The 21,618-nt window shown below is 44.3% G+C and overlaps 5 non-coding genes across 5 annotated transcripts; 2 read left to right on the forward strand and 3 right to left on the reverse strand.

Moving 5' to 3' along the window:
- The first annotated feature begins 8,399 nt into the window (after nucleotides 1–8,399).
- TRNAM-CAU (transfer RNA methionine (anticodon CAU)) lies at nucleotides 8,400–8,471 on the forward strand. Its single transcript has one exon. It is a non-coding gene; the product is annotated as a tRNA-Met (tRNA).
- Nucleotides 8,472–10,745: 2,274 nt separating this feature from the next.
- Nucleotides 10,746–10,818, reverse strand: TRNAF-GAA (transfer RNA phenylalanine (anticodon GAA)). The gene has a single exon. It is a non-coding gene; the product is annotated as a tRNA-Phe (tRNA).
- Nucleotides 10,819–12,474: 1,656 nt separating this feature from the next.
- On the forward strand, nucleotides 12,475–12,547 carry TRNAF-GAA (transfer RNA phenylalanine (anticodon GAA)). The gene has a single exon. It is a non-coding gene; the product is annotated as a tRNA-Phe (tRNA).
- Nucleotides 12,548–13,706: 1,159 nt separating this feature from the next.
- Nucleotides 13,707–13,779, reverse strand: TRNAF-GAA (transfer RNA phenylalanine (anticodon GAA)). Its single transcript has one exon. It is a non-coding gene; the product is annotated as a tRNA-Phe (tRNA).
- Nucleotides 13,780–14,825: 1,046 nt separating this feature from the next.
- On the reverse strand, nucleotides 14,826–14,897 carry TRNAM-CAU (transfer RNA methionine (anticodon CAU)). Its single transcript has one exon. It is a non-coding gene; the product is annotated as a tRNA-Met (tRNA).
- Between the last annotated feature and the right edge of the window lie 6,721 nt (nucleotides 14,898–21,618).

Below are 21,618 nucleotides of genomic sequence, written 5' to 3' on the forward strand. Positions count from 1 at the left end.
TCAAAGACTTGCAGTGTTGGGGCATTCACAACTTCTGGAGGAAAGCTGTTCCACTGATTAATTGTTCTAACTGTCAGGAAATTTCTCCTCAGTTCTAAGTTGCTTCTCTCCTTGATTAGTTTCCACCCATTGCTTCTTGTTCTACCCTCAGGTGCCTTGGAGAATAGTTTGACTCCCTCTTCTTTGTGGCAACCCCTGAGATATTGGAACACTGCTATCATATCTCCCCTACTCCTTCTTTTCATTAAACTAGACATCCACATGTGGTGCCCTCAGGCCCGGGGAATCCTATGGACGTGGGGAGCTTGCAAGATGATTATGTTGTCTGTCAGCTGTGGGCAGGCATTTTCCTGCAGCTTTATGTTTATGTTTTTTATTTAAATGTCTTTGCAGTTTTAACATGTGAGCCACCCAGCATCAGATAAGTGAGATGAATATAAGTTGAATAAAATATTTGTAAAAAAAAAAATCTTGTGATACATCAAGAGCAACATTATAGTTCCAGATCTGGACTTTCCATACAGTGACGTGAAATCATTGCTGGCAGTTCTTTAGCTGATGTTGGCCTTCATACACATTGAGTTGATTGTTATTTTTCCAGGTTAGAAAGCAGGAGACCGTGAGTTCAAGTCCCACCTTAGGATGAAAGCCAACTGGGAGACTATGGGCTAGTCACTTTCTCTCAGTCCAAGCCACCTCGCAGGGTGGTCATTGCAGAGAAAATAGGAAAGACGTGTTTGGTTATTTATAAAGATAAATAAGAGGGATAAATAAATAAATAATGACTTGGCAAATCAAGATCATGCACAATTTCTTGCAAAACCTGGGATCAAAACCAGGAATCTTCAAATCTACAGTGAAACACCATCCATGTTGAGCTATGGAACTACCCAAAAGCAAATAGAAAATGCATAAATTTGGATGCCAGCTTTTTTTAAAAACAGAAAAGGAGAGTGTTCTTGGCACAGGGGAATTTGCTGTGCCAGGAGGAAAATGCATCCTGATTGGAGCTATTATTGGGTCTGTAGCATTTTGTCTGGTGCAAAACAACTATGGGTTACTTGAAAAGGAAACAGCCTCTTCTCCTAATACAGAACTTCAAGCTAGCCAATGATGGATTGATTAATTTTATTAAAAAATGTTAGTCCCAAAGGTGCTTTTTTTCCAAAAGGCAACTGGACTGTCTTGATTTTTTTTTTCTTTGAAGATGTTTTGCTTCTCACCCAAGAAGCTTCTTCTGTTCTGTTTCAAAGGGAAAAAAAAGCCAAGAAACACTAGTTGCCTTTGGGGGAGGGGGAAGCATCTTTGGGACAACCATGACCTGTATGATTGAAACTCTCCATAGACAAAATGCATTGCAAGCAATGTGGAGTCTGTTAGAAGGTGGCTGGATCAGGACCCTGGAGAGCTCCGGATGCCTGACTGGGAGTTGATACCATTTTAAAGGGGCCGTAATTCCTGAGTGCCATCTTCGCTGTTTTTGAAGAGTCCATGGCCCTTTCTCCAAGGTTGCAAAGTTACAACCTTTGCATGCAAGATACAAAGCTCTGCACCTGGTAGGAAAAATGCACAGACCAAAAATAGGATGGCAGAGAGGCAATGTAGCAGTAGTATATGTAACTAGAGCTGGGTGTTCTTACAGAATATACAGAATAACAAGAGTTGGAACGGGCCTTGTAGGTTATCTTGTCCAACTCCCTGCTCAAGCAGGAGACACTATACCATTTCTGACAAATGGCAGTCGGGTCGGGTCTCTTCTTGAAAGCTTCCAGTGGTGAAGCTCCCACAACTTCTGAAGGCAACCTCTGTTCCATTGGTTGATTGCTCTCACTGTCAGAAAATTTCTCCTTTTTTTTAGGTTGAAACTCTCCTTGATCAGTTTCCATCCATTATTCCTTGTCTGGTCTTTAGATGCTTTGGAAAATAGCTTGATCACCTCCTCTCTGTGGCAGCCCTTCAAATATTGGAAGACTGCTATCGTATCGCTCCTAGTTCTTTTCTTCACTAGAATAGCCATGCCCAGTTCCTGCAACCGTTCATCATATGTTTTAGCCTCCAGTCCCCCCAATCAGTGTTGCTCTTCTCTGCACTCTTTCTAGAGCACGGGTGTCAAACCCGTGTTGGCACGTGATGTATTGTGACTTGCCCACCTTAAAATGGGGGTGGGAGTGGCCAGCGCATGACACATCAGGCCCATGGACTGCGAGTTTGACACTCCTGTTCTAGTGTCTGAACATCTTTTTTACATTGTGGTGACCAAAACTGGATGCAGTATTCTAGGTGTGGTCTTACTAAAGCTTTACAGAGTGGTATTAGTACCTCACGTGATCTTGATTTAATCTCTCTGTTAATGAAACTTGGGATTGTCAACTAAAATGTACTTGATTCTTGTCAAGTACAAATTAAACACAAGCCCAGCAATAAATAATAAACAAACAAACATACATGAGCCAGCAGTGTGAGGCAGCTGCTAAAAAAAACGAATGCTGTATCGGCATACACTAACTGAAGCACAGAGCACTGATTATTGGAAGTAGCATTTCCACTCTGTTCTGACTCTATTCAGGCCTCAGTCCAGAACTGGGAATCACCAGTTCAACAAAGACCTTTGAGAAACTGGAGCAAATTCAGAAGCAGGATACCAAGATGGTGAGGGGTATAAAGAAAACCCTACTGTAGATATCTAGCCCTGAAGTGACATCTGGGCATATGAATCAAGATCACGTGATGTGTTAATACCACTTTATAAGGCCTTGGTAAGGCCACACTTGGAATACTGCATTCACTTTTGGTCACCACAATGTAAAAAAGCTGTGGAGACTCTAGAAAGAGTGCAGAGAAGAACAAAAAAGATGATTAGGGGACTGGAGGTGAAAATGTATGAGGAATGGTTGCAGGAACTGGGTATGTCTAATTTACTGAAGAGAAGGACTAGGGGAGACATGATGGCGTTCCAATATCTCAGGGGTTGCCACAAGGAAGAGGGAGTCAAACTATTCTCCAGGGCACCCTAGTGTAGAACAAGAAGCAATGGGTGGTAACTAATCAAGGAGAGAAGCAACTTAGAACTGAGGAGAAACTCCCTGACAGTTAGAACAATTAATCAGTGGAACAACTTGCCTCCAGAAGTTGTGAATGCCTCAACACTGGAAGTCTTTAAGAAGATGTTGGATAGCCATTTGTCTGGAACGGTATAGGGTTTCCTGCCTAGCAGGGGGTTGGACTAGAAGACCTCCAAGGTCCCTTCCAACTCTGCTATTGTATTATTGTATATATGATAGCAAATAGAAGATGGGAACTGACTTTTTGCTACTGTCCCTGTAGATAGGCCCAAAAGTGGGAGCTGAAAGAACAGGTAGTCCTCGACTTAATGACCACAATTGAGCCCAACATTTCTGTTTGTTCAGTGAGGTTTGCCCCATTTTGCAACTTTTCTTGCCTCAATTGTTAAGTGAATCACTGCAGTTGTTAAGTCAGTAGCAACGGTTGTTAAGTGAATCTGGCTTCCCCACTGACTTTGCCGGTCAGAAGGTCATAAAAACTGATCACGTAATCCAGAGACACTGCAAAGATCATAAATATGAGTCAGTTGCCAAGTGTCTGAATTTTGAACACATGGCTGTGGGGAGGCTGAAGCAGTCATAAGTGTGAAAAATAGTTATAAGTCACTTTTTGCAGTTCAGGGACGTGCAGTCAGGGGAGGCAGGGCCTCACCACTGTCATCATGAAAAGAAAAAAAATGTAAAAGGAAAAAGGCTGAGGTAGTTGCTGACAGAGTCACAGTGGATGACTCTGCTTAGTGCTTAACTGCAGGGGGAGGCGAGAGAACCACGTGCCTCCTTTAGACTCTCTTTATGATCACTTGAGCAGAGTTAAGCAAGGGTTAAAAGGCGAAAAATTCCTTATGCAAAGAAGGCACGTGGTTTTCTCGCTTCCTATAGAGGGCATTTTTAGAGGCTTTTTAGAGTTCTCTGGGAGCAACTAGTTCAGTCTGACCTCAGAGCTCTTTCCTTTTTACGTTTTTTTTTTCTTTTCATGAGGGCAGGCAAGAGCAGAGTTGAAATCCTCTCTGAAACAGCTGGAAAAGGTACATGTGTGGGGAGGGGGGAGGAATTCAAAAAGTTTGATTGCATGCAGAACCACGTTGCCTTTTCAGCTTCACTGATTACAAGTTTGAAAAGGCAACGTGGCTCCACCTGCAATCAAAGGCTCGGATCGGAAGGCAGCAGGGGAATGGGGGGGGTATGGCAGAGGAGCTGCTTTCAAGCCATTGGAAAATATATCCAATCCAACTTCTGTGTTTGTGTTTGTTTGAGAGTGAGTGAGTGAGAGAGGGATCCAACTTCTCTGTGTGCATGTGTCTGTTTGATGGGGGGAGGGAGGGAGAGAGGGAGGAAGGAGGGGGAGGGAGAAGAAAAAGAATGAAAGAAAACTTATTTTGCAAGGGGGGGAAATACTGTCGCTTTAAATCAGAACTGAGCATGCCTGGCTGTGGAATTCTGGGAGTTGAAGTCCACAAGTTTAAAAAAATTGCTGCCTCACCAGCCATAAAGCTTACCGCACGTCACTGGCAGTGATGTAGCTTTGAAGGTCAATAAATGAAATGTTGTAAATCGAGGACCAACTATAGAAGGAAACAAGTTTGATCAGGATTAGTCATCTGCCAGGAGATCAGTGTTTTTCAACTCCAGCAACTTTAACATGTACGGACTTAAATTTCCATGCTGGCTGAGGAATTCTAGGAACCGAAGTCCACATATCTTAAGGTTAAGAAGGTGGAGAAGCACTGCAGTAAATCCTGCACTAACCAGGAGGCTGGACTAAATGTGAACAATCCAGTGATGGGTTTCAAATTTTTCTAGAACCTCTTCTATACGTGTGGCCTGCTTTGTGGGAGTGGCTTGCCAGCCATGTGACCAGGTGGGCATGGCCAACTTGTAAAATATGGTGAAACTCGCTTAACAATGCTCTTGCTTAGCAACCAAAATGCTGGCTCAGAAACTCTGGCATTTGAAGCATGCAAGTCTTAAAGCTATCAAGTTACAAGACCCTTGCACCCCTAAACCTTTAGAAAAAAAAACCCCAGGGGTGTTCAAACTTGATAGCTTTAAGAATTGTGGACTTCAACTCCCAGAATTCCTCCTCTAGTCATGTTGGTTCAGGAACTCTGGCATTGAAGTATGCAAGTCTTAAAGTTGTCAAGTTACAAGACCCTTTCACCTCTAACCCTTTAGGAAAAAAACCACAGGGGTGTTCAAACTTGACAGCTTTAAGACTCGTGGACTTCAACTCCCAGAATTCCTCCTCTCACTCTTCATCTTGATGATGTGCGGACAGGTAGGGGGAAGGAGCTGGAACCGGTTCTAAACGGTACTGTAGATTTGTGAAACCTCTTCTATAGAAGAGGTTAGAAGTGGCAGGAACCCACCCCTGGAACAATCCCTTCATTCTATGTATCTATGGAAAGCTATAGAAGTCACCTCCTTTATTTACTACATCTGTTTCTAGCCTGTTGCCCCATTGAGTTCTACATGTGTACAATAGCAAAACAGTACAATAGCAATAAAAATAGTGGTGAACATTATATCCAACATGATAAAAATGAAAAACTGCGAAAAGCAGCAGTCCCACAGGTCCAATTAAAATATATGATCTTCACTGCCTTTCTAAAAGCTAGAGAACCACATATTATTGTTTCATCCATAAAAGCTGATGAGTTGATAATAGGTAGATATGTGTGTGACGGTGCTGCCAGAAGAACTGTCTTCAGATGGAGGAGAGCACTAGGAGGAACCATACCAAACACCTTTTTAAGGATACAGCATCAATGTTGAGTCAACATCCAATCTCACCCTTCCTATGATGCCAGAATTCTCCTTTTTCTCCTGATCCTAGATCACCACCATCCGAAAATAAAGACTAGAGAGTTATGCCAACAACCAGCCTGATCCTGGTAGGAATGCTTAGGAGCAGCATAGGAACTGAGGGAAGCCATTTTCTGACTTGGCCATGGACTTAGGCCAAGTCGGAGGTTGATGGGAATAAGGGAACTTGGCCAAATGACCTTGAAAAAGTATCTATGGAGATTCTCAATATTAGAATATAATCTAATGGTTGGGTTGGCAATATATAAATCAGGTAACAATGTTGTACCTGTTTTCTTTAAATCATACTGTAAAATGTGATTGATTGCTGTTTTTCCCCATCAGCCATAAGAGGGAGCCAGAACGACTGTTAATTCTCTGTTTCGTTACATGCTGGGCTGATCTGATCTGAGTGTTTTGGAAGCTGGCTGTTAAAAAGTGCCATGAACTATTGTAAGTTTTGCAACTGTTAGCAAACTTTGTGTATCGGACTGTTTATATGATGACTGGACTATGTTATTTGGATGATCCCTTACCTGAAAGACATTGATGACTGACTGTCTTATCCGTGTATGACTTGGACTGTTTGATGGACTCTGATGCCTCTATTTCCACGAAAGTAAAAGCCTATTTAAACTGCAGTGTCTCTGTATGCTGGTTTGTGTGTTCTCCAAAACAACTCTCACAATGCTTCTCTGAATGCACTCGCTCTCCCAACGGGGAGCTTACCTAACACTCCAGGTCATGGTGGTCCCAAAGGTGCTTTTTCAAGAGGCAACTTGACTCCCTGGGTTTTTTTATTTTTTGAAGATGTTTCACTTCTCATCTAAGAAGCTTCTTCACATCTGACTGGATAGCACTAGCATTAACAATAGTACTTAGGACTTATATACCACTTTGCAGTGCTTTACAGCCCTCTCTAAGTGGTTTACAGAGTCAGCCTATTGCCCCTCAACAATCTGGGTCCTCATTTTACCCACCTCGGAAGGATAGAAGGCTGAGTCAACCTGGAGCCTGGTGAGATTCAAACTGCCAAATTGCAGTCTGCCAGCAGTCAGCAGAAGTAGCCTGCAGTACCACACTCTAACCACTGCGCCACCAAGGCTCATGGCGGGGGAATGGAACTTTCAACAGTTCCAAGAAGGCTCCACACCCACTTGACCCACTCAGGTGTCTCTGATGACACAGATAAACCTTCAGGTGGCCTTTAGTGGCCTCACTAAAAGAATGCAAATGACCAGCTGTCTGCAAGGAGTATAAATCCTTCCATTCCCCACCGTCCAGTCAGAGCTGCTTCTTGGATGAGAAGCGAAACATCTTCAAAGAAAAAACAGAAAGTCCAGTGGCTTCCTGAAAAAAGGCACTTTTGGAAAAGTTTCTAGAACAAGGCTGAGCCATGAGGCTTAGTTTCAATCCCTCCCAGGATTTTGATTTGACTCGTCTTCTGAATTGGCATGTCTTCTGCACCCACTGATGCTATCCTACCAGTATGTGCCAAATTTAGATTGAATACAGTTAGTCCTCAACTTAACAATCATTCATGTAGTGATCATTTGAAGTTACAATGGCATTGCAAAATGTGACTTATGACCATTTTTCACACCTACAATCATTGCAGTATGATTGGGTCATTTGAACAATATTCGGGTGCTTGGCAACTGGCATGTGTTTGTGATGGTTGCAATGGGGTCCCGGGGTCATGTCTTCAACTTTTACGACCAGTGAAGTCACTGGGGAAACAGATTCACTTAACAACTGCAGTGTGTCAGGCCTACAGCCATATTCCTTTTGGATCTTTGGCCTGCCACACTTTCTATCATTCTACTATGCCTTTTCTATTGTGGGAAAATGGGAGGGAGGATTGTACAGAATTAGATGCTATGTATGTAGCCATAACAAAATTCTTTTTAGAAAGACAAGGTCATCCTTTGTTTCTGCACCTGACCGGAACTGGATGGGTGGAACTGCCAGCGTGGCAGTGGAAGATTGGCCCATGTGATGGACTTGTGGGTTTGGGTGCATGATCGTGAACTTTCAGTTGGGTGGGGAAAACTGGGAAGCTTTCAGATTAGGGTTTTCCACAGATGTGCCAACATGGCTCTCTTAATAAATTGGAACTCTGAGCAAGACTCTGATTTAATTTTGGATGTTATTTGGAACCCTGACACAGTGGTTTATTTAACAACTGTAGCAAGAAAGGTAGTAAAATGGGCAAAACTCACTTAACAAGTGTCTTGCTTAGCAATGGAAATCCTGGGCTAAGTTGTGATTGTAAAGCAAGGACTATCTGTATACAACCATCACCTTTGGTTCTTCACTCAAAAAAAGTGATTCTGGCTGGACAGGCTGCAGAACGATGTGGGTCCGTGTACAGGTAACACAGCTTGGCACTCTGTTTCCCTCACAAGCCGGAACTGAAATGTTTCTGCTCAACAAGCATCATTATTAGGCCTGGAGCTGGCTTTGCAGGAACAGGAACAGGCTGACAAATTGCATCAGCCTATTCTCCTCCCGTCAGCCTCCTGCTTTCAGTCCAGCAGAGTGGCGCAGCGGAAGCGTGCTGGGCCCATAACCCAGAGGTCGATGGATCGAAACCATCCTCTGCTAAGCCAAGGTAGACTTTTAGGTTTTTATTTGTTTGTTTATTCTGGTCTCCATGCAAAAGGAAAAAGAAGTATCTGTTTAACTGGCTGCTGCTGCTGCTCTGGAGGCTGTGTGTGTGTGTGTGTGTGTGTGTGTGTGTAAAAATGTCCTTGTAACGCACTGGCCAGAAGCCTTGAAGTAGGCCTTGTTGCTATTCCTCAGCTTCATTTTCACGTTTTCAAGCGCTTAATTTTCTGGCTGAACCTGACAAAGAAAGGCACGTTTGGAATCCGGAGTTTTCATCAGGGCAAAATGTGCATCCTGGCCTTGTGTGAGGAGTTCCATCCCTTACTCATGCTTGTGTAATGTTGTGCTGTGCGTCCAAAAGGGACAGAGTTTTTGCACTGCAAAAACGTGCTTTATTGTTTCCCTGGGGAGGTTCATGGAACCCGGCAATACATTTTTATGATTTGGGGGAACTAAGAGTTCTAGCAATCTTCCCGCTGATGTCGGAGCTTACCAATCTTGCAATCAGGTTTAAATCACCATCGTCCCCAAGTTCTTTCTTTTAAGAGCCAAGGTGGCGCAGTGGTTAAATGCAGCACTGCAGGCTACTGCTAGATCAGCAGGTCAGCGGTTCAAATCTCACCGGCTCAGGGTTGACTCAGCCTTCCATCCTTCCGAGGTGGGTAAAATGAGGACCCAGATTGTTGGGGGCAATATGCTGACTCTCTGTAAACCGCTTAGAGAGGCCTGAAAGGCCTATGAAGCGGTATATAAGTCTACTGCTATTGCTATTATTGCTATTGCTTTCCTTTGGTTTTTCTTTCATGCCAAGAAGTCCAGCTATTACAGGGGCTAAAACTATCCCATAAAGCTTTAGCCCAACCTGTTGGGATCTCTTTTCTTCTGCAAAATCCATCGATAAGCCTTTAAAATAGTCCTATGAATTTGGAAAAGTCAGTATTCATTTTCGTTTGTTTTTTTTGTTTTTTTAAATTTGATACATTTTTGATGCATTGCCTACATTATTCATACAGGCAGCCAGGGGTGGTGTTCAGTAGGTTCGGATCGGTTGAACTGAACCAGTAGCGGAAATTGCAGGTGGCCCAGCCACCCACCCAGGCTCTATGGCATCCCATTTAGGCACTAAATTTGGGGGATCTAAGAGTTCTAGCAATCTTCCCGCTGATGTAAGAGCTTGCCAATCTTGCAATCAGGTTCAAATCACCATCGTCCCCAAATTATTTCATTTGGTGTTTTTTTTTCATGCCAAGAAGTCTAGCTATTTCACGAAAAATGGACCATTTTGGGGAGTTCTGCAGAGTCCAAAACCTTTTTTAAAATTTGCCTCTTCGAAATCTTGGTGCGTGTTATACTACGAAAAATACAGTAATCCCAGGAGATGCCTGAATTTTTTCCCTTTAAAGCTGCGGTTTCAACTCATAGAATACTAGCTTGTGAAGGCAAGTTTCCTTTGGCTACAGCAAAGTTCTCCAACCTTTCCAGCTTTGCCAACCAGTGGGGGATGGGGGGATGGTTCTTCCCAAGCAACTCGCAGCAAGTGGGGATGCACATGCATGCACTTGTCCGTTTCCACGGCCAGTTGCAAACATCTCACAGCCCACTAATGGGCCATTATGGCCCAGAGGTTGGGGGACCTATTGTGGCCCAGCAGGAGCCATTGGAGCTGCCACCAGACTCCGACAGTGAGGGGCCCTATGAGTCGGCTCTGGAGGATGTGGAGGACCCTGGACAGGGTTCCGACTCCGAGCAGGGCGCAGAGAGGCTGGTTGGCCACCAGGAGGCACCTGAGCCTTGGACCAGTGGGGAGAAGAGTGAGTCGGACGCCAGTAGTGAGTTGTTCCTGGATGCACGGCATCGAAGAGCTAATAGGCGTCAGGAACAGTTGCGCAGTTACAGGAGGTAATTGCACTCAGCTGGTGGTCATTAGGCTCCTCTCCAGACTATAAAAAGACTACTTGTGCACACGCCCCTCTTTGCAGAAGTCAACACAGGATCAAATGTCGGAGAACATTGTTATGAGCTTGGCAGGCTGGATTGCTGCCAAGCCTTATTTGTGTTTACTGCTGCCCAAGCTTGTCTCTGCCGGTTTGCTGCCAAGGACTTGTCTGTCTGTTAATTAAATGACATAACTTATCTGTGGCTCGGAGTGTGCTTTGGTGTGGAATGAGGGGGGTCAGAACAGGGACCCCTGGGCTAGAGCTTGTTGTGCTGAAGGATCAAAACAGGAGGTCTGAGAAAAGACTGTTAAAAATGTACACTACTCACAGGCTTTGCCAAAGCCCGGGATTGAACCAGGGACCTTTAGATCTTCAGTCTAACGCTCTCCCAACTGAGCTACTTTGGCTGCCCTCTAAATATGATTGTAGCCCATGTTCAAGTGGCATCATCCAACTTTGAAAATAGCAGCACAAAATTCACTCCTGTTCAGTCAATCGATCAGAATAGAGCTGGAAGGGATCTTGGAGGTCTTCTAGTCCAAAGCCCTGCTCAAGAGGGAGACCATATACCATTTCAGACAAATACTCGTCCAATCTCTTCTTGAAAGCTTCCAATGATGAAGCACCCACAACAGGGTTGAAATCACCTTACCTTTGCTACCGATTTGGTAGCAATGTGAGCATATGAGCGCATGCGCTACCTCCTCACATGTGCAGGATCTCCTGCGCATGTGCAGATCATCAAAAACAGATGTGATGACATCTGGGCGGATGGACGGAGCCTGCTACCGAGCGCACCTGCAAAGGTAAGTGAATAGTGAGGGGGGGAATCCGCTGTGCCAGATGATTTAGATTAGCTAGAAAGCAGGAAATCCTGCTTTCTAGCTAATATAAATCACACATCATCTGATCGTGGGAAATGCCGGTTCACCTGAACCAGTAGCATTTTTTTACTAACGGTAAAGCAAAATATTTCAGGTCAAAATACTGCTTAGTGATTATTCAAATTCCAAAAGACCCCCCCCCCCAGGATACTTACGACCCAGTTCTGAAGTTAAAACAATTACCTGAAACCCAGGGATTATGAGACCACACACCTCTCTTTTGGCAACCAGCCTACATACCGTATTTTTCAGAGTATAAGACGCACCGTTTTCCCTCAAAAAAAAGAGACTGAAAATCTGGGTGTGTCTTATACACTGAATACAACATCTTTGGCCTCTCGAAACCCTGCCCCCTTTGCAAAAATGGCCATGCATAGCCTTTAGGAGGCTTTTTGGGAGTGAAAAATGGGCTGTTTTTTGCTCAATTTTGCCCCCCCCCCCAGCCCTCAGGAACACTCTATAAGCCTCCTAAAGGCTATGGATGGCCATTCTTTTGAAAAAAACGGGCCCGTTTTCAGTGAGTCTTATACTCCAAAAAATACAGTATATGGCTATTTGCACCCTCTTAAGGGTCATGTGTTTTACAATGGCTTTGCCCAAACCTGGCGTTTACTTCTGGTTTTCAGCAAATCTGGCGCAGATCAAACATTGGAGTGCTTTACGACCTCCGTGTTCCGTTAATGACTGCCACAGAAAGGATTGCAGGGTTAGGTCGAGCCTGTGAGTGACACGCTTTACAATTAACACAACTTATGACTGTGATGGGCAGACTCAATTATGGTTAAAAGTCAAGGACTGCCCGCAGGGGTGGAATTCACTTATCTTCCCTACCGATTTGAGAATGTGAGCGCATGGGCCGCATTCCTACACACACCCAGGCTTTTGTCCATGCGCTTTGGCTAAAAAAAGGGCCTAAATGGGATGCCATAGAGCCGGGGGGTGGGGTGGCCGGGCTACCTGCGATTTCAGCTACCAGTTCGAGTGAACTGGTCCGATCCGGCTGAATATCACCTCTGGCTACCTGTATATGTAATGGGCAGGGCTTTGGACTAGAAGACCTCCAAGATCCCTTCCAGCTCTATTCTGATTGATTGATTGAACAGGAGTGAATTTTGTGCTGCTATTTTCAAAGTTGGATGATGCCACTTGAACATGGGCTACAATCATATTTAGAGGGTAGCCAAAGTAGCTCAGTTGGGAGAGCGTTAGACTGAAGATCTAAAGGTCCCTGGTTCAATCCCGGGCTTTGGCAAAAGCTTGTGAGTAGTGTACATTTTTTAACAGTCTTTTCTCAGACCTCCTGTTTTGATCCTTCAGCACTACAAGCTCTAGCCCAGGGGTCCCCAACTTCTGGGCCATGATGGCCCGTTAGTGGGCTTTGAGATGTTTGCAACCAGCCGTGGAAACGGACAAGTGCATGGATCTGCATCTCCACTTGTTGCGAGTTGCTTGGGAAGAACCATCCCCCACGGGTCGGCAAAGCTGGAAAGGTTGGAGAACTTTGCTGTAGCCAAAGGAAACTTGCCTTCACAAGCTAGTATTCTATGAGTTGAAACCCCAGCTTTAAAGGGAAAAAATTCAGACATCTCCTGGGATTACCATATTTTTCGGAGTATAACACGCACCAAGATTTTGAAGAGGCAAATTAAAAAAAAAGGTTTTGGACTCTGCAGACCCCCCAAAAATGGTCCATTTTTTCGTGAAAATGGGGCCATTTTTTGTCAAAAAAGGGGCACGCATAGCCTTTAGAAGGATTCCAGAGTGTTCCTGGGCACTGGGGGGGGGGGAAATGACCCCAAAACCAGCCCGTTTTTCACTCATTTCTGCCCTTTCCAGATCCCGGGAGCACTCTGGAAGCCTCCCAAAGGCTCTGCATGGCCATTTTGGTGAAGGGGGCAGGGTTTCAGGAGGCCAAAAATGCTGTATTCAGTGTATAAGATGCACCCAGATTTTCAGCCTCTTTTTTGAGGGAAAAAATGTACGTCTTATACTCCAAAATATACCTGATTTATAATTAATAATTTATAATAAGTTAGAATCACAGGGTTGGGTAGGTAATGGCACCTGCAGAGAAGCAACGCATGAAGAATAGTATCCAGAATAGCATCCAAGACATGCAAATACTCACTCAGTTGCTTTCAATCTCTGCTGATTACTATTAGACCTTATACCCACTCTAGCTGGAGAAATTGAATGAGGTCTGGCAGGGTTCTGGCTTTGGATGCACAAACCTCAAAATGTGCAATCCTGCCTTTAAATTTGCTCATAATCTATCCAGGTTTGCAACCTGGAGTTTCAGAATCTCAGGCTTTAAAAGCAAATTTCTTTAGGCTAAAGTTTGCATTCATGGAGGATCACGTATGAAGAGTAATGGTTTGAGACGGTTAAAAATGTGCACTACTCACAAGCTTTGCCAAAGCCCGGGATTGAACCAGGGACCTTTAGATCTTCAGTCTAACGCTCTCCCAACTGAGCTACTTTGGCTGCCTTCTAAAATGTTTGTAGCCCATGTTCAAGTGGCATCATCCAACTTTGAAAATGGCAGCACAAAATTCACTCCTGTTCGGTCAATCGAAATTTTTTGCATGCCGAACCAGCAGTAATGCCAGCAGCAACCCACCCCTGGAGTGCATGTGCCACATCTGCACACACGCTCAGGCTTCCACACATGCGCTTTGGCTTTAAAAAGGGCCTACATGGGATGCCATAGAGCCTGGGCGGGTGGTCGGAGCAACCGCGATTTCCGCTACTGGTTCAGTTCAACCGATCCAAACAAATTGAATACCACCTCTGGCTGCCTGTATGAATAATGTAGGCAATGCATCAAAAATGTATCAAAGTTTTTTTTTAATGAACGAAAATAAATACTGACTTTTCCAAATTCATAGGACTATTTTAAAGGCCTATCGATGGATTGTGCAGAAGAAAAGAGATCCCAACAGGTTGGGCTAAAGCTATATGGGATAGTTTTAGCCCCTGTAATAGCTGGATTTCTTGGCATGAAAAAAAAACCAAAGGAAAGAACTTGGGGACGATGGTGATTTGAACCTGATTGCAAGATTGGCAAGCTTCTACGTCAGCGGGAAGATTGCTAGAACTCTTAGATCCCCCAAAATCATAAAAATGTATCGCCGGGTTCCATGAACCTCCCCAGGGTAACAATAAAGCATGTTTTTGCGGTGCAAAAACTCTGTCCCTTTTGGACACACAGCACAACATTACACAAGCATGAGTAAGGGATGGAACTCCTCACGCAAGGCCAGAATGCACATTTTGCCCTGATGAAAACTCCGGATTCCAAAGGCGCCTTTCTTTGTTAGGTTCACCCAGGAAACGAAGCGCTTGAAAACGTGAAAATGAAGCTGAGGAACATCAAGCAAGGCCTAATTCAAGGCTTCTGGCCAACGCATTGCAGGGACATTTTTATACACACAAATGCCTCTGGAGCAGCAGCAGCCAGTCAAACAGCCACTTTTGCATGGAGACCAGAACAAACCAAATAAATAAATAAATAAAAGTCTACCTTGGTTTAGCAGAGGATGGTTTTGATCCATCGACCTCTGGGTTATGGGCCCAGCACGCTTCCGCTGCGCCACTCTGCTAGACTGAAAGCAGCAGGCTAAGGGAAGGAGAATAGGTGAATGCTACTTTGGCTGCCCTCTATATATGATTGTAGCCCATGTTCAAGTGGCATCATCTAACTTTGAAAGTAGCAGCCCAAAATTCACTCCTGTACAGTAAATCGATCAGAATAGAGCTGGAAGGGAGCTTGAAAGTCTTCTAGTCCAACCCCTTGCTCAAGCAGGAGATCCTACACCATTACAGACAAGTGACTGTCCAGTCCCTTCTTAAAAACCTCCAGTGATGGAGCCCCACAGCTTCCCAAGGCAACCAGTTCCACTGGTTTATTGTTTTCACTATGAGGAAATCTGTTGGGAGAACATTGAAAGTTTGATTTTTTTCCAAAGAGCTCTGTCCAGCTCAGCAGCCCAGAAACCTATCCCCCAAAGGGGCTTCTGTTTTGGTTAGTGACCTGCTTTAAGTGTTTGCATGTTCATGTGAAAGCAATAATGAGTGCAGACAAAATATTCAGGGTCAAAGTGCAGAGAGCCCTCAACTTTCAGCTGGTCGCTTAAGTGGTCCCAGTTCTGAAATTCTGACCCCTGCCCCACCTCAGGTCAGCTGATCACCTGTCAGACACTCCACAACCAGCCTACATTTATGGCGGTTTGCAGCCTCTCAGAGTCACGTGACTATGTTTTAGGATGGTTTTGCCCAGTGATGGGTTTCAAATTTTTTTAGAATCTCTTCTGTAGGTGTGGCCTGCTTTGTGGGAGTGGCTTGCCGGCCATGTGACCAGGTGGGAGTGCCTTGCCAGCCATGTGACTGGGTGGGTGTGACCAACTTGTAAAATGTGGTGAAACTCACTTAACAACACTCTTATCAACCAAAATGTTGGCTCAGAAACTCTGGCATTTGAAGCACGCAAGTCTTAAAGCTGTCAAGTTAAAAGACCCTCGCACCCCTAACTCTTTAGAAAAAAACAACCCAGGGGTGTTCAAACTTGACAGCTTTAAGACTTGTGGACTTCAACTCCCAGAATTCCTCCTCCAGTCATGTTGGCTCAGGAACTCTGGCATTGAAGTGTGCAAGTCTTAAAGCTGTCAGGTTACAAGACCCTTGCACCCCTAACCCTTTAGGAAAAAAACCCCAGGGATGTTCAAACTTGATAGCTTTAAGACTTTAAGGTTTAGATAGGACTCTTAGAGGCAGCGGGGTGATTGGTGAGCCAGCCAATCAGTGAGCAGCAGGCGGGACAAGCGTGGTGTGGACAGGCGGGGCGAGGGAGCTGGAACTGGTTCTGAACAGCATGGTAGATTTGTGGAACCTTTTCTATAGAAGAGGTTAGAACTGGCAGGAGCCCACCCCTGATTTTGCCAAAACCTGGCATTTATTTCTGGTTTCAGCAAAACTCTATGGAGATTCTAAGTCAACCAGGTCATGGCTATCCCAAAGATGCTTTTTCAAGAGGCACCTGGATTTTCGGGTTTCTCTTTGAAGACGTTTCGCTTCTCATCCAAGAAGCTTCTTCAGCTCTGACAGGATAGTGGGGAATGGAAGGATTTATACTCCTTGCAGACAGGTGGACATTTGCATTCTTTTAAGAGAGTAGTGTTGTGGCCGGCCAGTGGAGCTGGCAGCAGATTCAGACAGTGAGGAGGTTGTGGAGGAAGATGGGCCAGTCCTGGAGTCTGGGGAAGGCTCTGATGAAGGCTCTGGTCAGAGGCAGGTGGGGGGGGGGGCAGAGCCGTATGCCAGTGATCAGCTGCCTTCAAAGTCAGACATCAGTGAGGCAGACAAACAGCTGGAGCCTGTTCCCAGTGTGCACATGCAGAGAGCTGCCAGACGAAGGGAACAGCTAAAGAACAGGGGTTGACTTGGGAGTAAGGCCACAAGTGGAGGATAAATGGTCCCTCCCAGAGGAAATAAAACAGGAGCAAAAGGGGAGGGGAGTTTGCAGGAGACAATTAGTTCTCTTAATTGGTTCGTGACTCTATGAGACTCCTTGCCAAGTTTTGCAGATATCGGCCTGGCAGCTCTCCGAGCCAGATAAGGTCTGTGACTGTAAATCCTCCCTTGAAAAACTTTGCTGGATGTGAATGAGCAGAATTCACAGTAAATTAATAAAAGGGGTGTTTGTCGGAACAAGGAGTTTGCTTCATGCTCTTGGGAAGCCTCGGTCAGAACAAATAGTTGAAGCCACTGGGAGGTTTGTCTGTGTCCTTGAGGTCACCCAAGTAGTGCAAATGGCTGTGGAGCCTTTTTGGAACTGCTGAAAGAGTTCTGTAATCTACAATTTTTCTGAAAATCCGTTCACACCTCCGCACGATTTGAGGGTGTTCATCCCCACCACCCAGTCAGAGCTGAAGAAGCTTCTTGGATGAGAAGGGAAATGTGTTCAAAGAAAAACCAGAAAGTCCGGTTGCTTCTTGAAAAAGCACCTTAATGACTGCCATAGGATTGAGTCGGTCATGTGGGTGATCCGCTTTACAACGATCGTGACTTGCGACTGTGGCTACCCATCACAGTATTATGAGTCATAAGTCAAGGGCTGCCAGTACATATAAAGTAGGCCATGCTTTTAAAATGGATCAAAGTAAACAATAATAAAAAAATAAAAATAAACATTGACTTTTCCAAATCTCTAAGAATATTTTAAAGGTCCACCTATGGATTATTCAGAAGAAAAGAAATTTGCATTAGAAAAATCAAATAAAAATTAGAAAAATAAAATTAGAAAAATGAAATAAATAAATAAATAAAGTTCAATTATTTTGAAGAGAAACTTCCAGTGGGGTGAATCTTATCTGGATGTCTGTGGGTGTCTTCTGGTTCTTCTTTTAATACAAGGATCTATTTATCAAAACAACATCTACTCATCAATACTTTTATGATGTTTATACTCAGTTATATTAACCAGCGACCTTTTGACTGAGCAGCAAATTTTCTGGGACATATTGAAATGAATATTGAATTGAGATTTCTCTGGAATATAAAAACATATTTGTAGTTACCATATTTTTCAGAGTATAAGACACACCAAGGTTTTGAAGAGGCAAACTAAAAACAAAGTAGGTAGGTAGATAGAGGAATAGAGAGGGAGAGAAAGAGAGAGAAATACAGTAGGTAGGTAGGGAGAGTGAGAGAGAGACAGTAGGTAGCTAGGTAGGTAGATAAAGGGATAGAGAGAAAGAAATAGAGAAATACAATAGGGAGAGAGGGAGAGAGAGAATGTGTAGGTAGGTAGGTAGGATAGAGAGAGAGAGAGAAGTAGAGAGAGAGGGAGAGAAATACAATAGATAGGAAGAGAGGCAGTAGGTAGGTAGGTAGATAGAGGGAGCGAGAGAGAAATACAGTAGATAGGTAGGGAGGGAGGGAGAGAGTAGGTAGATAGGTAGATGTTTCCATGTGTATTTATCCATGTGCTGGAGAAGGAAATTGCTGACAATCTGCAGCAATTAAGACTTTGTTTCTGCTGGCACAGCACTTGATCAATCTAATTCTCATCAATCAGTTAAAGAGCTTTCCAAAAGGGGGGGGGAAAGGTTTTTGCACTCTGCAAACCTCCCCAAAAGGCCCCCCTTTTTTTGGTGAAAACGGGCCCGTTTTTCTTCAAGAAAAAGGCCTTGAGGGGGCTTGCAAAGTGTTTGGGGGGGGGAATTAGCAAAAAAGGCCATTTTTCATGAAAACGGGCCCATTTGTCTTCAAAAAAATTGCATGCATAGCCTTATGGAGGCTTATAGAGTGCTGCTGGGGCAAAAAACGTTTGTTGCTCATTTCTGCCCTCCCCATTCGCAGGAGCTCTCTGAAAGCTTCCTAGAGGCTATGCACGGCAATTTTGGTGAAGGGGTGGTGCTTCGGGAGGCAAAAAATGCTGTATTTGATGTATAAGACGCACCCAGTTTTTCAGCCTTTTTTGAGGAAAAAAGGTGTGTCTTATACTCCGAAAAATACGTTATATCTGTAAGCTCCATTAGGTAGACCAAGAAATCATTCCCACCAGAAAGCCAAAACTGCTTTTATTGAGATTATTTAAAAACAGAATCTTTCAAGCCTGATTATTCTGTAACTCCTCTTCCTTCTTACATTTCAGTGAATGAGGACGTGTGAATTGAGCCACTTCAGAATATTATCTGTCTGTTGTGGACTTAAAATAAGTTTCACCCACGTTGCTCTTGCAATGGATCTTACATTGCTCCATTAAGGTCATCTTGGTTATTTTATTGCAGATGTTTCATTACCAAACTAGCTAACATAATCAATGCTAGAGAAGAATTGGGTTTGCTTCCTGCTTATATACAAGTGGCTTTGTAGTTGTACCCAATGGTCTTTTTTGTTGTTGGGAGGTCTGTATGGAATCATTTCATCTATTTCCTTCAGTATCTTCCTACAGGTTATGCAGTGTCTCAACCAATATATCTGCTTTATGTGGACATTGAAGTAGTAATAGCGAAAGTAGCCAGGAGGCTACAGAGCAGAGGTGGTATTCAGCCAGGCCTGACAGGTTCTGGAGAACCGGGAGCAGAAATTTTGAGTAGTTTGGAGAACCTGCAAATAAGCTGGCTCTGCCCCGGCTGATCTTCTTTTGTTGCCGTGAACAGGAGAATGGAGCTGGAAAGCAGGTTAGTGGGGTGGGGAGGGAATGGGGATTTTGTAGTATCCTTCCCCTGCCACGCTCACAAAGCCACGCCACGCAACGCCACACCCACCAAACCACGGACACAGAACCGGTAATTAAAATGTTTGAATCCCACCAACACTACACAGCATAATGCCCCTGAAATGCACCTATCTCAATCTTGACATAAAAAAATAGACAAGCACCTGAGAGAATATTCTGATAACTGAACATTATTATGGATATAGCCAAAGATAATCAGAATCATCACCCTAATTCTGTTGGGATGCTGGAAAGGCCTCCAAAATGGTCCAAAGTGAATTTGTGGACTGTTTTTAAAGATGTGGCTTCCCCTGATGTCTTGTTCATTGGATTGCAATTTGGGGTCTTCATTCTGTGGCTAGATTTATCACTCAGACAATTTGTCTCATTAAATAATATCATGGCAGTCAATCATGATAGGGATTTCCTTCCTTTTTAATTTAGTTCTTGATCCCTTGGCTTCGTTTACTGTTAGCCCCCAAACATTAAAGATTTGATGGCACTCAACAAGACATGCATATTCCTCAAAGCTGATAATGTGCTTATTTTTGACAATAATGCAATGTGAATACCCAGGTTTATTGGTTACACACCAATTTAGTTCCAGCTGGGGTATTCTGGGAGTTGAAGTCCATATATTTTAATGTTGCTGAGGTATGAGAAACAGTGTCTCTTTTTTAAAGTTTTGTGTTCAGTTTTTATGTTTTTAACATTTAATTTCTACAACATCAGAGTCCCCCTGTGAAAGAGATTGGCAGTTTCTAGATGTGATAAATTAATGAAAATAAAAAATAAAAATAACTGAAGCTTCAGTCCACGGGAAGGGTAAGATTAAGTCTTCCCTTCTCAGCTGCTTCCTGAATTCTTATTAATCAGATTAACATGGCTACTTATTTCCCCCCGTCAGGGTGGCATACAATAATGCTTCCGTCTTTCCATTGGATTTAATGAAAGTTTCCATTGCAACCAGTGGTGGGTTCCGGATCCCGTCACAACTGGTATGCTGCGACAGGGCTGGGCATCCATCTCGGGCATGCGCACTGCGCACAAATGCGCATCCCATTGCCTTATGATACTCCAGCTGCTTGGCAGTTGTGCAGGCGCTGTATGCTGTACGCACGTGAGCAATTGGCCCGTTTGCCTCAAAAAGAGGTAAGGAACGTGGGCGGGTGGGACCAATGAACCACCATTCCAGTACAGTGGCCACTGCTCCCAGTGGCCCCCGTACGACTATACCGGGCCGTACTGCTCGGAACCCACCACTGACTGCAACGCAAGGGAACTTTCTAAAGTAGGGGCGTAAAACTCAAGGCCCACGGGTCAGATCCGGCCCACAGAGTGCTTTACACCCTGGAAACAGGACCGGCCTGTGGTGCCTCTGCCAGCAAAAATGGAGTTCGGGAGGGCCGCATTCTGGGCTGTGTTTTTATTGGCAAAGGGCTACCAAAACAAACTAAAAACAAAAGAAAATGAGAAATGTTTCCCCTTTTGCATTTGAGTATCCAAGAAGGGACAGGAAAGGAGAAAAGGAAAGGGGAAAGACAGAGAAGGAAATGAAGGAAGGAAGGAAGGAAGGAAGGAAGGAAGGAAGGAAGGAAGGAAGGAAGGTTATGAGAGGGAGGGAGGGTCGAAGGGAAGTCCTGCCTTAGCACTTGGCCATAACAGGTGCCCTTGATTCGAGTGATGTTGAGCTGGCCACGCCCCCCCCAAGGTCAAACACAACCCTGATACGGCCCTCAATGAAATTGAGTTTGACACCCCTGTTCTAAAGGGTGGGTTCAAACCAGGATAGCCGAGAAGCCCCAGGCTGCCCCTCCCACTGGGGAGTAGAGTTTGCCAAGAAATCACCATCTCCCTATAAATAAGGGTAGCATAAAATAGTCCCGTTTTATTAGTCAACAGAGCAGAGCCAGCTGTCTCTCCTACCCCTGAGGTAATGAAATAAGAGAGTCCACACCAGAAAAGAAAGATGTAACTGACAAGAAACACCCGTGGATAAATTAAAGATACTTTTTAATGCATTTACAACTACAGAATCACAAACGTTCATGGGAAGAAAGCAGCGCTCGCCCCTCTCCGTGCCTCTCTGTGCGAATAAAGCA

This window comes from Thamnophis sirtalis, unplaced genomic scaffold (assembly GCF_051295495.1).
Source record: "Thamnophis sirtalis isolate CommonGarterSnake01/CBP01778 unplaced genomic scaffold, rThaSir2_p1.2 scaffold_3, whole genome shotgun sequence".
Taxonomy (NCBI): Eukaryota; Metazoa; Chordata; class Lepidosauria; order Squamata; family Natricidae; genus Thamnophis; species Thamnophis sirtalis.